Raw genomic sequence first — 16,248 nt, 5'->3', positions numbered from 1 at the left:
ACAATAACTTTCTTCACACTGACATTACACTTGATAGTACCCTGTGGCTCCATTGCAGAATTAAGAAAAAAAAAAAGGCTATTTTAAAATAAAAGTAAGATAAAACTCAGCATAAGTCAGAATGGCAGTCTGCTTCTCAGAGAATGAGCTCTGAGGAAACTTACAGGAGTGTCCTCATCATGTCAGAATGACTACATATTTGGAAAAGCACTAAATAATGATTAATTTTATTATTGCTTTATTAATTTCTCAGATACCAAAAAAAAAGTGTTAAATTTTTTTGCTGCATCATTCACAGTAAATTGAAGTTATCCATGAACAAAAGTGCTAACAATGTTTTTGACTTGAGAGTCTTCAAAGAGGACATTGTTTTGGGTTTGACAATCAGACTTTTAAAGCCAACCCATTTTGGTGGGATACCTCAATCTTCCCTCCATGTAAGAAAGCATTTCAGAGAGAATGGCTTTCAGGGTGGCACCAACTGTTAAATAATTATCTAGGGAGGAAAAAAAAAATGTATGTATACTAAGATACTGTCATGGTTTAACCCCACTCATCAGCCAACTACCACACAGCCACTTGTTCACTCCCCCAGAAGTACAATTGAGGAAAGAATTGGAAGGTTAAGCTAGAAAACTCATGGGTTGAGATAAAGACAATTTAATAGGGAAAGCAAAGGCTGTACACACAAGCAAAGCAAAACAAGGAATTAATTCACTGTTTTTCATGGGCAGGCAGGTGTTCAACCATCCCCAGGACAGCAGGGCGCCATCCCAGGTAATGGTTACTTGGGAAGCGAGCAACCATCATCACTCCAAATGTCCCCCCGTTCCTCCTTCTTTCCCCTACTTTATATACAGAGAATGATGTCATACGGTTTGGAATATCCCTTTGGACGGTTGAGGTCAGCTGTTCCAGCTATGTCTCCTCCCAGCCTCCCACACACTTCCAATTCCTTGCCAGCGTGGCAGTACAGAAAGCAGAAAAGGCCTTGGGTCTATTTAAGTGCTGCTCAGCAATAAAAAAACCCATCTCCATATTATCAACCCTGTGTTCAGTACAAATCCAAAACACAGTCTCATACCAGCCACTGTGAAGAAAATTAACTCTACCCCAGGCAAAACCAACACAGATATTCTTCTCTTTCCAAGATACCACTCTAACTCCAAAGGTATCTTTGATGTGATACACCATTTCATTATAGGAAAAATGAACCTACTATAACATCCATTTCCCCTTCTCCTCTGCTCATAGAGTTTTCCACTGGTGTAAAAAAACAACAGTGGTAACTTCAAAGTTGCATTACACAGACAAGTAGATATTAATAAAGCTGTGGGTGGGATGTTGTTTGTTATACAGCATTTACAGACAAGATCCTAGGTGGCTATAGCTGGAGCAGAATAAATCAGTCCAAGCCCTAATTATACATACCACAGAGTAAGATGTCATAGTCCTAGATAAATAGAATCCTTTTGGGTTTCTCAGACAGATTCCTTCAGTAAATTGAGTTCCAATAATCATGGACTGCAGAAAACAGTAACAGTGAATTGTAAATTCGGATAAGGTAAGTGCAAGCATTTATTTATTTCACTTTCTTTCATATAGCAGACTCTGGAGGGTTAGTATTAAGGTAATCAAAGATCTTTCCTGATTTAAAGGCAAAAAAGTAGTACAGCCAGTTTACTGGTTTTTTTCTGGCAGGTGAAGAGTTAAAAATAGCCCTGTACCCAAATAGAGAGGAAAACTATTTCCAAAATAAATGTATTAAGGAAAGTGCACTGGAATTTTTAATTCTTCTTGATACTTTTTTTGTTGTCTTCTCCTGTAGTGGAAGACTGCTGATGAAACTGCTTGTACTTTTGCCCTCATGAGACCCTGGGCAAAAACGCTGCCATTTAAGGTGTATCTACCTCAGCATTTATCAGTGGCCATTAAAAAAAAAAAGTCTGGTTATCCTGAAGTATTTTAGCAGCCTTGTTGTTTTCCTGGCAAACTTAAAATTACAGATTATCAAGAGCAAGGACAATAGAAACCCTCCAGAAATGTTTTTACTCTCCAGTTCCAGGTTATGCCTATTTCTTTTGGTAGGTTTAAGTATATGAAGGAGTAGGAAAGAAGAAGACTTGCAGAAATGAATAGTTTCTGATACAAATACATAATACAAGTACATAATACAAAAATGTGGTCCTAATTTGTTCTGAAGTTGAACACACAGCCTCCAAAGAGATCAAATCCTGCCACAACGGCTGTTCTGAAACACAACCCCACATGTAATGAACAGGCCAGTGGTACTTAATCAGTGACTTACTTTACATAGGTAGATATGAATCCAGCATGCTGTTGTTTTTCCCAAGTATATTTTTCTTGGATGGGAAAGAGGATTTGTAATCACACATCCTTGTATGTGATTATCTATCCAGCTGATGCACAGAGCAGATGCCTATCACTACCCCCAGCTAGTGGATTTAGGTCCAGATCTTTAAAGTCAGATATCTGAGTAACTAAAGTAACAGGAAGGGATCAAGAGAGGTTTACATGCAATGCCTCTTTTGAAGTCATACATCATAAAAAATTTCCATTCTCTCAACAGGAGTTACATTGTTGTTAAATCCTACCTCATCCATTTTAAGCTTGACCCCCAGTTCCACAAAAAGCCACTGTCTGTGTGTTGGTGCCCTTTCATCTGTTAGTCTTCCTACAGGACCTGGGGTTTGCAAACAGAGATTGTGAGAAACTGGTAACAGGGAAGCACTGCCAAGCCTTTTCTCAGTTCAGTGTACCAGAAACTCATCTGTCGGACTTTGATCTTGAGAAGTCATGTTACCTACACTCTCTTTCCCCTCTTTTTTGGCAGGTATTTCATGTCCAAGACAGATATTACTCTTCTCTGGCACATCACAGGCACCTTTGGTTCTCTCTTGCCCATTGCAATCTTGAAGAAGGAGTGAGCTCTGCTCTTCCCTTGGCTCCATTTCCCCAGAAGTTCTTGCTTGTGGAAAACAGCCTGTGTTTGGAAGAGGGCTCCAGGCTTGCTGCACCATCTGAAGCTGCCACTTTTCATCTCTCCCTATTTGCAATACAAGCACAAGGCAGGCATGAAAGTGTTTGTCATGCATCACTGTCCAAGAAGCACAGTGGAGAAAGTTTTGGAAGGCAAAAAGTTCTTTTCATCGATATGTGTCCAACTTTGGAAAATATCCCATGGTACCACACACCTTGTATTTTTCTTCCTCTGTGTGTGGTTGGTACTGATCCTCATTCTTCAAGTTCACACTCTTTAGGAAACATGGCTTGGCCTGTATTCCTTCTGGTATTCTCTCTGTCTCTGCAGCTTTTCTCTGCCAGACTGCAAGGGATGTTTTTTTCAAGCTAAGATGCATTCTTCAAACTGAAGAACATATCAGTCTGCTTCCGGATACAAATGCACATTGTGTTAATGCTTGTGAACAGTGGCTCTGAAACAGATTCAGAAGAATAACATAAAACAAATAAAATCATATAAAATTTAAAAAATCCTGTTTCCACTTGTAACCTATGTGTTATGTCTTTGAATGTGGTTTTGGAGATGAAAAAGCCCTGGTATTTCAGGCAAATAACAGTCCCATCATTATTTGACTCATGATGATGCTAGGGAATAGGCTAGACTAGAGTAGTTCTGCTATGACCCAGGTCTGAGGGCTCCATCCACAAGAGCAGCTCTCTGCAGTACAGGCCCCAGGCCCACCCAAGAGAGAGAATCAGAGAAGGGCACACCTACAACATTGTTCAGGCAGAGACTGAAGGCCCCAGGGAAATGAACAGTCCACATAGAAATGAAGTATTGTTCACAACAGAAAGTTTTGCAACCATTTAGTTCTGAAGCACCTCCTGCTTCAGACTGAGGACTTGATCTTTGAGCCAAGGTCTTTGATCTCCTAGTATCAGAGATGTGTGGTTTTGCCATCCTGAACTGGATAAACACATCCAGCTAAACTGGATAAACATAGAAGACTTTCAAAAAAACACAGTTTCAATGCACTTTTTGCAAATGTGTTTAAGGGGACAAATCATCTCAAGATGATCCACAGCTCTCCACCACCTCCATAGAAGGTACTTTGTTCTTCCCACAAAGTGACAGAGCCAATGCCCTAGCTGGGACACTATTGCCCATTCCATCCCTTTTAGTGCAAAGCTGGTAAAAAATATCATCAAAGATTTCCTCAGTATGTAGTGGTAGGGTAGGGAGGAGGGAGAAAGAAGAATTAAAACAAATAATATCAAATAGAACAGAATAATTGAGTTGGATCATCCAGGATCATCAAAGGATCATTTGAGTCCAACTGCCTGACCACTTTAGGGCTGAGCAGTAGTTAAAACATCTTACTAAGATTGGTGTCCAAAAGTCTCTTTAACACTAACTGGCTCAGGGCATCAACTACCACTCTAGAAAGCCTGTTCCAGGGTTTGATCACCCCTTTGCTAAAGAAATGTTTCCTTATGTCAAGTCTGAACCTCTTCTGATAGATGCAGCCTTGAGTTATTCCTAAGCATTCAGGTTCTGGGTCTCAAGAAGAAGGATCACTAACTCCCTCTCTCCTTGCCCTTCTCAGAAAGCTGTAGAGAGCAGTGAGGTTGCCCCTTAGGCTCTTTCTCTCCAAATAAGAAAAAAACAGTGTCCTGAGCCTCTCCTCACAGGACATACCTGCCAACCCCTTCATCAGCTTTGGTGTCTTCCTCTGGATGCATTCAAGGACCTTCACAACCTTTTGAAATCGTGGGGCCCAGAACCACACACAATACTCAAGGTAAGGCCACACCAACACCAAATAAAGCAGGATAATCACCTCTTTTGAGTGACTGGTGATCCTGTGTTTGATGTATCCCAGGACATGGTTTGCCCCCTTGGCTGTCCAGGCACACACTGCTGACTGATATTGAGCCTGTTGTCAACCAGGAACCCCAGACCCCTTTCTGCAGGCTCTCCAGCCACTCCTCTCTTAATTTATACTTGTGCTTAGACGTTAAGGAAGAGGTTATCTCAGAGTGACTAGCTGGGACACCTGAAACTTCAAGTAGATCTGAGTTTTAATTTTCCTCTTGGATAGCTACTTAATGATAATGAACTGCAACAAAAGTTCAGATCTTCTTGGCCCTTTAGATGCAATGAGGTTTGAATTTCAGTTTATTATAGATGCAATTATTTCACAATAACATAATATTAATAACTTATAAAAATAAAACAATTACCTTTAGAAGAAAATAATATGATGAATTATAAAGAATTATTACTTACATCTCTTTAGATATTGTGTGGTCTTTAGGTCTCTCAGAGGATGGACTTATTGAACATTAAAACAATTCTTCATCTCACACTGAAAAACATTTGCCTAGATTGATAAATAGAAATTATCTACTCCAGAAATCACTCTTTTCAGACTCTGTGAACATAGCTTTTTTAGATTAGAGGTGATTCTTACAGCACTCATTCTGTAACGATATCATCTACTAAACGCATTTAGTATAGTGCTTTTCAAGTAGCAGTGGCCTCACAAGAATTAACCTAATGAAGGAAGATACTAAGAAGACAGTATGCTACTGAACTTAAATAAGATTACTTTGCCATAATTTCTTGGGGAATACTTTGTGCTGTAAAAGTAAGGTACTTACAGGAGCAATGGTTATGTTCTATGTAGCAGTAGTGCCTTCAAGAAGCTGCTTGCTTTTGTTGCAGGCAATACTTGATAGAGATGCATAGCAGAAAACAGTGATGTTTGAAGCAAAGAGAAAAGTTGTGTATCTAAATGTAGACATATCAAGTAATAAATCCCTACTCAATATCACAGGATATCCACATATTCATCCTGAGTTAGCAGTTCTGGAGCTTGACTGGAGGAAATGTTTATTCGTTTCCCAAGTTACAGGAGTTGCCAATCAGACAGAGACCATTGAGGAAACAATTAACTGGGGAATTTGTAAAGCAAAAGTGACCAGTAGCTTGAATCAGAAGACTTCCCTTTGGTATTTGTTCATACACAATGTTCATTTAGCAATCCCTGCAAAATGTCATGCTTAATAGATGGCGAAGGTTGTTTCCTTTTCAGCTTTTGTTATTGAGATACTAAATGCTCATTATTTCAAGGTCCTCTCCAGTACTTTTCAAAGACTTTCCCATCATTACTTCCTCACTTATGTAATATACTATACCAAAACTCTTAGAATATGTCATAAGACCATACTCATTAGTGGGCTTATTTATTTATAAAACCATTTTGCTTAAAAGACTGTATATGTGTCAGTAGCTCAAAGAGCAGCTTCCACTGAATGCTGAAACTGTTGTATACAACTGTCCTCACATTTCTTCTGAGGAAATCCCAGCCAATGGACTTTTATCTGTCTTTGCGGTAGAAGAAGTGGATGCTTGGAATCTGTTATAGTCTATCATAAGTCCTTTGCTCATCTGATTAAGCACAAAATTCACACTTCTAAGTGACAGAAGATTTTATAACAATTTCTTTCATTTCTGTGTTTCTTATAGTAAAAAAAAAAAAAAGTTAATTTGACTGTATATGAAAAACAGCAAAAGATAGCAAACTGCATGAGTAATGGCTAACAAGTTGCAATTTAAATACCAAGGAGATAAGCACCAGTAGGGAAAAAAACTAATCATATCAAATTTTGTTATGCCTCTAGGGATAGACAAATTTGTCTCTCTCTACATATAAAACTTTATATAAAACTCTACTATTAAGACATCATTGTTATATTTCCTTTTTAAAGAGATGGGCTTTATAAACATAGATTGCTGGGGTTTGGGGATTTTAGGTTGCTTTTTTTTTCCCTAGCACAACTCTCTGTGCAGAAAAGAAGCCTAGGAGCACAGAAAGCAATTTGCTAGCTGATTTTGACAAACAAGCCACACAGTATAATCATTTAAAACTTTTAGAGTACTCTTGAACCCATTTGACTTCCAAAGATGTGTTTCATACAGTAACTACACCTGGCTGGTGCACACACAAAAATCCTGTTGCCGAGAATGTTTGCAGACTTATTATGGCTAATATTAAGTTTAGAGCATATATCTCTTACCCATGATTTCACTGTTGATTTTATTCCATGTCTAATTATTCTGTAGGAAGATGTAACCAAGGATTTGATAAAGAAAAAGAATAATCCTTATTGTTCAAGTTTCCCAAGTGTATGGATTTAGAATTTTGATATTACATCACTACATTGTAGAATATTTTAAAGAACTTGTCATGCATTTTGGCCTGTAAATAATTAATATTCAGTTTTTGTAAAAGAGCTAGATAAGATTAGCTACCTTAGGTTCTTCACTAGGATTTTGATTTATTCAAATAAGGTCCTGTCTATTGGAATTGCAAACCAGGGAAACTACTCTAATTGTTCTTATCTTCAGTTGCACACAGATTTAAAAATGTTTGGTTTGTGCACTAGTCGCTGACCCATTGACTTTGTAGGAAGAAGTCTCATCAGCTTTATTAGATCTTGAATTAAGCCAATAGTAAGACCATGAATGCAAAATCACGGGACACAGTTTCAAAATTCATAGCAAGAATCCACTAGGTTTTCACTATTTTTCATTAACAGATTGTTCTCCATGTTCTTCTCGTGAAAAATTAGTGAAGCTGCCTGCTAGGGGATAGGAGATTTTCCTTCTTATCCTCCATTTTCTTATTGATGACTCTTTGTTCAGTTGACTAAACTGAGCAGACAGCCTGTGTACAATAAAACAGGTAACAAAAGCCTGCAACAAAGAGAAGCCATCCTTGTGTTCAGGACTGCAATGATCCTTTTGTCCTGCTAGGACTAGCTGTTTTCTTTCTGCATCAAGCTTTTTCTGTGTGAGAATGGTCTTCATAGGCAAACACACATCCCAGCAGTTGCCCTGTGTTTCACACTGAGTTCCAAAACGACAAAGATCCAGTTCCCAAAAACTTCTTGTGTTCCATCTCCATGGTGTGTGGAAAACACTGGTGACATACACCTCCAAAGACCTGTCACAGAAGAGTAGAGCTATCTGTAAAGAGGGAATAAAAAATAGATCCTGACAGTTTCCTGTCTCTATATTTCTAGGTATGTTTGTTTTTAAAAAATAGATAAATACCAAAACTCACACGTATATGATACACCTCCACTTTGTATTCTAGGCTGATTTTCTTAGCATTCTTCTGTGTATCTTTGGCAGAGAAATCTATTAGTGTCCCATGACATTTCTTTACAATATTCAAATCTTTGTTATATTGAAACTATATTTTATTACACATTATATTACTAACCTAAATGTGCGTTTTTCTATGCAAAGCAGAGGCATGCTCAGCTTTAAAAGAACCTTGCTGTTCTTATATTTCTGCATTTGCTTTACACATTATACATTTTAAAAAAGCATTAAAAAGTTATGTGAAAGAAAAATATTACAAAATAATAAAAATACAGTGCTCTCTTTAAACCTCCCACACTTCAATTGAGTACAATTCCAACAAGCCACAGGTGTACACCATATGCATAGGTGAAAATGTGATTATGAGAGGTCTGATGACAGTTCTGGGTCCACAAAGCTTTCATCTCAATATAAACATCTGTTATGTATTCAAGGCAAAACTGTGCAGAATATAGAGCTATAATTGAGGTTTAAAATGCAGACATATCAGGAAACTCCAGGTTATTGCCCCAATAGGAACTCAAATTTGATCACATTATAAAAAGATAGTATTTTTATTAGTGTGCATGATGCTAGGCTTCATGCCTTATTATACTGAGATGGAATTGCCTCAGCTCAACAGAGTGTAGGGACTGCTGACTTGGAGTGATGCACTTATTTCTCAATTATGGGATTGATGCACTCTCTGGTAGAGGGGCTCTAATGAGCTAGGCTGTTGTTAGCTGTCAATATACATTGTGAAAATCCTGTGGTTTGATTGGCTGCTTCCTGTAACAAACCAGCAATAAATATGGTGTCCCCAACTTCTGTATTCCTCTGCTGATAGCTGAAGTGGCCAAATCATTTCCATTATATATAAAAGACCCTGTTATCAGATGCTTATAATTTGGCCAAACTTTAGCCATACAGGACTAAATTTCCTGTGCCTTGTGTCTGCCTTTAGGCGAATGTCCTTTTAAATTTCTTCTAAAACCATTTCTGGGAAAGATACAAGAGGCAGCTATATTAAACACACAAGGTCTCTTCACAGTTCCCTCTTCATATCTTGCTGCATTTCCAAAAGTGCAGACTCAAAGACAAAAAGAAGTCAGGCTAAACTGCTGTGCACTGAAAACCTCAGCTTTGTGCAGTTCAGCAGCCTGGGACAAGAGAGACTATATAATTTTGCTTATTTTCTTTGGCATTTTTATTCTTCTAACTCCAGATTAGCCACATATAAACAGGACTAAAGACTCACTCCTACATCAGATCAAATAGCTTTTCACAGTGTTGTTCTTCTTGAGAAATCAACATTTCATATACAGTTTTGTAGGGCCTTTTAAACAAATATTATAATGGCAATCTTCTTAGCACCAAGACACCTCAGGCTAAAGGGTTACCAGACCCTCTCAGATGCAAAAGTTCAATATCATTAGTAATCAGAAAACAAGAAAACACCAGTATGTCACTTTGGAAGCCTAAAGTGTCTTCATACTCAGTAGCTGAGGTTTGGATTGCTGGTTTGGTCCACACTGAATTGGTCTTCTATTTTAATGAAAATACATTCTAAAAATAATCATTATAAAAATATCACTTGAGAGTTGTCAGGTGGAATTTTTTGAGCAGATTAAAAATGTATTTCCTTCCTTCCTTCCTCCCATCCTTCCTTCTGTCCTTCCTTCCTTCCTCTTTAAACCATTTGTCCACAGAAGGATGGGATTGTTGCTAGGCTTGCCAGTGAACACAAGCTGACATTCTCTTTGGAGGAAGAATATCACCCGTGAGAACAAGACTACAACCCATATCCTTACCAGTGCCAACACAGTGTCCATGAGGCTGCACTAAACTGAGCTCTAGTTTTGTGGGTTCTTACTTTAACAACCCAAAAATCCTGCACACAAAAGCAAAAGAAAACAAACAAACAAGAAAAGTTAGGTACAAATTTTTCCTAACCTTTTACTTTAAGGAAAAATAGTAGTGACATTTTTAACCAAGCCTTTGCCAGGAGAAAAATAGCAAATTTTAACCCCTCCAGCCTTTATTCAGAGAAACAGATTTGCCCCCACCCTAGCCACTATGCACACATCAATGTATCTTTGTGAATGGAGTAGAAATTAAAGCAGAATGTGACTCTGCAATGAAATCTACTTTTTCCTCAAAAAAAGCCTGTCAGGTTACAAATGCAAACTCTTTCTAGTAAATTTTATTTCTTTCCTCTGCTTTTTCCTTTTTCTCCCCCTTTTTACTCTCTCTCTTTCTCTCTGAAGCAGAATGAAAAGAGTTCTTTAACCAAACAAATGTAAATACGTAAGTGGTAGGGATTTTTTTAAAAGTATGTTTTTCAGTTCATCTAACAAAGACATATCTGTCTGCTTGAATGATTCCTTACTGAATATGAATGAGAAGCCCTTTAATGAGGTACGGTAATTAAGCTCTGGCAAGCCCCCCTAGCCCCCTGTCAGCAGCTTCCCAGGCAAACAACCATTGAATCCGATGATTGACAAACCAGACGCTGGACATGTACTGTAGCTGATGGGGAACAATGGGCTGGGGGGCCATGGTATCTGACATACCCGGCTGTTTCAGCCCCATCAAAGGGCTGGGCTCCTGGGGTGTCCGTCTTGCTGTCCTCAGGGGCCTGAGCTGCACGTTTACCTGCTAGACTCTCCTGGCTCCTCTCAAGGTGCCCATCCACAGCAAGGACAGGTGGGATGTGTGCCTTGCCCGCTCCACATGTGGCTGCGCAGGAGCAGGTTCTCTCTTCCGGCACTCGTGTGTGGCAGTGCTCTGCTCATAAATCTTTTTAATTGTTAAAAGTCTCGAACTATATAGTAGGATTCATTATCCATTGTGTTTGCCAAAATGCTATTTAATAAGTTGCTTGTTTTATTAACCCTGACAGAAAAGAAAACAGGGTTCATCATCTCCAGCTGTTGGAGACAGATATGGGATTTCTCTGAACAGTTTTGCTTAACGCTTTGCAAAATGAGTGTGTTTAACAGGTGTGGGGTGACTGGCCTACAGCTGAATTGCACACCTTTCCCTGCTGTCCCATACCCTGGATAAACAGTACTCATGTTAGCAGACTGCTCATGTCTCAGAAATCATGTGTGAAGGATCAGTAAGGAAGAAAAATGCACCAAGAAACAACCACAAGAAAAAAACCTAGAAGCCTTGGTTTCTACCACCTTATAACTCTTGCTGTATGATCACTCAGCAGCCCAGATGAGAAGGATGCATCTTTGTTTTAATTGATTGTAGCCATATGGATTGGCATTGTGAGGGACTGCTTGATTTCCAGGCCAAGAGGTTAATTTCCTTCCTGTATGTCATCAATTCTATAACACATACACATGCATTACACTGTCCTCATGGTCGTTTGGAAACACAGGTAATGGGGGTCTGGCTGTGGGCTTTGTAGAACAAACTGGAGGATTATTTGAAATGTATGATTCCAACTTGCATTTTGAAAGCATATACAGGAGGGAGAGTTGTACTTTTCAGGGAGGAGATGAAAGAAAATGAATAATTTAAACATTTTGTATCTCCTAAATAACACCGAAAATATGTGCAAATATGTGTACAAGCAAACATTATCTGAATAAACTGTTAGTGTAATTTGTCAAAACTGGCAATCTCCTGTTATTAAAATTGAAAGCTCAACACTCTTTCTTCCTTCCTGGTCTTTTTTTTCTTTGAAAAGCAAAGATAAATCCCAGTAGTACAATTAAAACACTAGCTAAATATTACTTTGTTGGGCTTAACGATAGATTACAATGTGTGCATAATGATCCAGTTCTAGTAATATCATCTGATTTAGTAAGGAAATCAGAGTTTGCCATATGTTCACCAATAAGGCCTTAGAAATTCTTCTTCTTGTTCTTGATGTCTCAGCCAACTGCTAGTGAGGATGCTGTTTTGTCCTAAAATCGTCTTGGTTTTGAGCACCAAGCACATTAAAGTCGTAAGCGTGTGGCTCATTTTATCATGCCACCTCTAGGAATGAGCAGGAGGTGATTTAACAACCTGCCACCTGCCTGCTCTGAATACCTTTATGCATGGAAGTGTTCCAGTTGCAGGCTTGTCTGAAAACTGATTTCCTCTTAACATCCCCAGAAAGGTATACACTGTGGCTTTAAGGATTTTTTAAAAGATGAAAATTAATCTTGACATTTTCCCTGAATATATTAGCACCCAATTGGCAAGATTATATAGCTTGAATGACAAACCAGAGAGCAATATCAAAAAAAAAACCAAGCAAAAATCAAAACAGTGGACAAAGTCCGCAAGAGTCCACTGTGCCATTTAGCTATGTATTTACTACCTTTTTTATCTATTTATTATTTGTAGATTTGCGAACTACGGTGTATTAATGAGCAAAGTATCTTTGTTGTGTATGGGTCGAGACAGAGACTAAAGACTTGCCATGTGCCTATGACTACCGTAGAACATAATACAAGCTGCAGATGTTCAATATTACTAAACTTTGATTGTCAGCGCCTTTATACAGCCTCTTTTTTCTTACTTGCCCCCCTTAAATTTTATCACACCTCCATGATATTAGGATCTGTCTTCCTTTGGCAGGCAGACTGGACCTTGAGCTGTCACTTAGTAAAGGTTTGTCCTACCCACTCTGGACTCCTATTTGAGACAGGAAGAACTGTGGGTGTTAGCCTCGCTCCAGGTTAGCAATGAAGTAACACATTGGAATATGAACTGCTGATCATGCGGTTTTTGACAGCTAATGATGATGACATACATATTGACCCATTTCTTCACTGTTCCATCAATACTCTGGCAAGTACAAGATCACTTTTTACTTCTATTTCATACAGTTCACTGTTTTATAATTTTTTTTAATTCATTCAGAGTGTTAATTTTACATATTTAATTAATATATATTGTCATTCTCTTCTTCCAATGACTCTCTTGTTCTTGTATTTCTTGAATTCACAGAGCCAACAATATTTTTTGGCAAAACCCAGTATAATCCCTCCGGTATTAGTGGAGTTTTTAGTAACTTATTCCAACAGTGAGTATGTCCAGTATTTACATATATATATACACATATATGTAAATCTCTTTATATATGTGTAACATTTCATGACAATTTTTAGATCTGAACTTTTATCTAAAATATTTAACCTAATATTTATTTTAATTTAACGTTACTAACGACATGCTTAACTTGCTTCTAGATGTAGAAATCTACCCTGAAGGAGAGTAGATTTACGTTGGTTGTAATTAAGAAATCCCTCATGATGAGGATGATGAGACACTAGAACAGGTTATTCAGAGAAGTGGATGCCTTATCCCTGAAAGTGTTCAGGGTGAGATTGGATGATGCTTTGAGCAACCTGATCTAGTGAAAGATGTCCCTGCGATGAGAGAGGGTGTGGACTAGACGACCATTAAAAAGTCCCTTCCAACCAAAACCATTTAGTGATTCGTTATGACTCATTGTGAGATAAAGTACAGGTACTAAGTACTGTATAGTAATAAAATTTTGTATTTTACCAAAGTATTGTTTTATTTAAGTACTAGAGAAAAAGATACCTGGAGGTACTAAAAGCACAGTGAAAGTAGTTTCCATCTGAACTTTCTACTTGTTTCCAGTTTGAAATTGTATCACTCATTCCAGAGCTATCAGCAACAGAGAGAGTACCCACTGGTTATTTCAGATCTTTCTCCATCTAGATAGTAGTATGAAATGCTTAACTAATTTTTCACAGAGCTCCGTAACATGTTGCAGACAACATAAAAATCCTTGTTATATTGAAGTAACATTAGCTGTTACAGCTTTTGAAGTCCCAAATGTTTTCATGTCAGTGTCTGCTGAATACAGTAGCATAAGGTTGCATGGACAGTTATTGCAGATATCCTCTTTGTACACCACACTTCTTGGAATTCCTGAAGATCCGTCAGTGACAGCTAATGGAGACAGAATATTTTCAACTGAGAATACAGTCATTGTCTTTGCACGGTCCTTGAATTCTTATGATGAACTAAATCAGTCCAAATATACCTATTTAGTGTCATAAAACAAAGATGCTTCTCTTGAGAACTCATGACAAACAATTATTTCAAGAGGTATTCTAAATGTGTTTTTTTAATTTCATGAGACTCTTTAATGAAAATAAGTTAATTTATTGGCTTTAACAAATGCAAACTGATTAATTTCCGTATGCTTTGTGGTAAGAAGGAAAGACAACACTAAGCTCTAAGAATGCTGACCTTTAATGCAAAACACAGGGATGTACTTTTGTAAAAAAGATGAGACAATGTTAATGTTAATAATAATGATAATAATAATAAAGGACTTTAAAATATTTTGTAGTCAGATATAGAAAAGAGGTAAAAACTGAGCCTGCCAGGTTCCATTCTTCCAGTAAGCTGGACCTTCTTTTCCTGCCAGGCAGTAGGTTTTTTTTCTGCATTTACAAGCTTCACACATCTATCCCTGTTGTCTAATTTTGTTGTCTAATTTTATTTTCTAATTTAATTAATTAATAATTAATGTTAATATTGTCCAATATTAATGTTTTGCTGAGTTCTTCTTTTTCATGTCTCTACATTTATTATCCAAATACCAGGACCTCTTCCTCTTGTTTATCATTCTCTCTCCTCCAATAGATGGTTACTAGCTTTACTTCAAAGGACAATTAGTCAATAATTAAATTTAAAATTTTTATAGATAGATTAATGTTTTCATCTTCAGACCCATGGTCAGTTATTGGGTCTTAATCATGTAGGCATGATAATGAAAAGACAGTCCCCTCCCTGAAGATCTTGCAGAATAAACCTTATAGTGAAGGAAACCATATATTTTAGGATGAGAGGAAATGTCCTCAAATTGCACCAGGGGTGATTTAGATTGGGTATTAAGAAAATTTGCTTCACTGAAAGGGTAGTCAGTCATTGGAATAGGTGGCCCAGGGAAGTGGTGGAATCACTATCCCTGGAAGTGTTCGAGAAGCATGTTGATGTGGCACTTGGGGATATGGCTTAACAGTGAACACAGTCGTGTTGGGTAAATGGTTGGGCTTGATGATCTTAGATGTCTTTTCCAACTTTAATTATTCTATGATTCTATGAAGACAGGAAGAGCAAAGTAACGGGGATTTTCAATTATTATAATGATGATTTGTATTATTGTCCGGTTTTTGTAACAAGAGGGGTTTCACTGAAGAACCTGTATCATGTGGGACTGTCTTCCATTATAAGCAACAGCAGTAGACCTACTGCACACCACTTCATGCTAGATCCATGAATCAAGCCACTGAGTAACACCGAGTACGGAGGCATTGCCAAAGAGCTGTGCCTGAGCTCATGAGCCCTGCAGAGTGAGATAAAGTAGAAGCTTCTGACATAAAACTTAGACCAAATTTTTCAGTTCTGGGAGTTGCTTAATTTGTATAGCCTAATAAAACTGGTACTTAGGCAATTTCTTTGCTCTTAAGTTAAATGTTGTGATTGCAATATAGTGTAAAGATAGCTGTGCTAGCTTTAAACTGGCTAGACAAGACATTGCTAGCAGCCTAATGAGGAATCAACATAGGCCAATTCATTGAGCTTTTACCTTCCTTCTGAGATGGCTTTTTGAGACCATGCAGATGTGACACAGTTGTCTGCTGTTGGTACCCTGATTAATGATAAAAGGTGATTATGGCTGGAGTAGAGACAGATAACTCAGAAGTTCTGACTGTTAAGATATTTAGAGCAGGAATAGAGGAAACCTGTCAAGAGCCACTGAGGAACTTGCTGACTCTCCTCTGGGGCATTGGTACACGGAATGCTTCCCACGAAGAAAGGCTGAAAGACTCAGTAGCTTTCCTCCAGTAGACCTATCCCCACCTCAACCACAAGCTGTCCTTTGCTTCTGTCAGCACTCTGGCCTTGCAACAACCCAGAACATGTTTTCCCCCATCCTTTTCAGAGTGTCTCGTAGCTTGAGAACTACTACAAAGTTTGTTTTCCCTTGCAGTCATTACCAGGAAGCAGTTGGTTTTCCAAATTGCAAAGCTAGCTTCTTTAGAACTTGCTCCATGCCTTGAGCAGACTCATACCTTATCACTGCACTGTGTGCGTATCAACTATCCCTAGCCCGACCT

Source organism: Neopelma chrysocephalum, unplaced genomic scaffold, assembly GCF_003984885.1.
Source record: "Neopelma chrysocephalum unplaced genomic scaffold, ASM398488v2 Primary Assembly neopelma1_26, whole genome shotgun sequence".
Classification (NCBI taxonomy): domain Eukaryota; kingdom Metazoa; phylum Chordata; class Aves; order Passeriformes; family Pipridae; genus Neopelma; species Neopelma chrysocephalum.
The sequence above is the reverse complement of the archived record's forward strand: the minus strand, read 5'-3'. Positions refer to the sequence as shown.